This window comes from Pteropus vampyrus, unplaced genomic scaffold (genome assembly GCF_000151845.1).
Source record: "Pteropus vampyrus isolate Shadow unplaced genomic scaffold, Pvam_2.0 Scaffold648, whole genome shotgun sequence".
Taxonomy (NCBI): domain Eukaryota; kingdom Metazoa; phylum Chordata; class Mammalia; order Chiroptera; family Pteropodidae; genus Pteropus; species Pteropus vampyrus.
Genome location: NW_011889429.1, coordinates 26313 through 27787, shown reverse-complemented (window position 1 = coordinate 27787; position 1475 = coordinate 26313). Strand labels below are relative to the sequence as shown.

The window sequence follows — 1475 nt, the reverse complement described above, 5'->3', positions numbered from 1 at the left end:
GAGAGATGGAGTCTGCATCGGTGATTGGCCTTCAGGGACGAGTCTTGGGTGCAGATGGCCGACAGGAAGCAGGAAATGGGGATGATGCCGTCTGGGGATTAGGTCTGCCTCGAGGGGGAGGAGCCGTTGCAGGGCCTGGCAGGGTGGGTGCGGTCACAATATACAAAGCAGGGGACGGAGTTAGTGTGTGTGTTGGGCACCCAGTTTGTACCAGGTTATGTACGTCTGTCCCCCAATATGCAACACCGAGGCTTAGTCACAGGGACTGCTTTGTTTTGGGACAGTCAGGCATCAGCTGGGGGAGCTGGGATCACCCTGACCCTCCTGGACTCGAAGCAGGTGTCTGAGCCACAGCCCTGACCTGCATCCTTTCTGCTCATGGTCACTGTGTCATCATTCAGCCGCAGGAAGCTGACCAAATGGGTCTAATCCGTGCGCCACAGTGCTGTGGGATCGTGTGTGTGCTTGTGCAGAAGACGCCAGGGTCCTGGGTGGCTCCAGGCATGGCCCCATCGTAAGATCTTTGGGTCTCAGAAAGGAAGTGCGGCGTTGCTGTAGGGTGGCTGGCTGAGGATGAGGAGTAGGCGGAATGACTTTCGCGGAAGCGAAGAGGTCACCGTGATTTGGGGACAATGGGGTGGCTTTTCAGACAGCAGCTCGGTAGACGAAGTCAGTATTCCTGAGGGGCAAGCCTAGGGTCCTGTGGGTGTGGGCCTCTCGCAATGGGCCAGCACGACAGAGTTTGACATGGTCCTTGAAGAACTACCAGGAAATGGTATAGCAAGAAAGGCGGCCGAGGCTGACCCCAAAGTGTCTGAAATATGTGGAATGCTCCGAGCATCCAAAATCAACCTCGCCAAGGCCAGCCGCTGAACAGCCTTCATCGAGAGATGCCTAAATCCCAGGAATAAATGAAGAGGCAATGTGTAGAAGCCATTTAAATTTAGTTTCCGTGTTCTTTTAGAATCCTTAGTGGGGGGTGGGGGGAAGTATGTTAAGACATGTGTCGCTGCGGTGACAGATTTGAGAGCAGACGGAGACTAATGTGGTTTTCGCCTAGTTTGACCGTGGCTTTATACTCACAGCTAACTCGCACGTGGTCGCGCTGTGCTCCTCGCTGAGGGCTTGAGGATTCAGAACGGCTTCTCAACCCTCTAAGCAATGTCGTGAGGCCAGTACTGTGATCATCCTCACTTAGCAGGATGGGCCAGTGGGACACAGAGAGGTTCGTGGCCACGCCGAGTACCACACGGCTAGGAAGTCGCAGAGCCGGGACTCGAACCCGAGCGGTTGGAGCCTGGAGTTACGTGGGAATGCCAACAGCATGGGCAGGAGAGTTAAAGCAAGTGACGCTGAGCGAGGCACCAGACGACGAAACGCTTCTGTAGCTCGAAGGGCAATCCAGTTTTCTCCCTCAACCGGGAGGCTGGAATTTTTAAAACAGAGGAAAAAATATATATATATATTTGAAACCT

General features: G+C 54.2%; 1 protein-coding gene across 2 annotated transcripts in view; it reads left to right on the top strand.

Annotated features, from left to right (window-relative positions):
• The window catches only part of STS (steroid sulfatase), a 125180-nt gene that overhangs the window by 119849 nt on the left and 3856 nt on the right, over positions 1-1475 (top strand). The window lies entirely within an intron of this gene.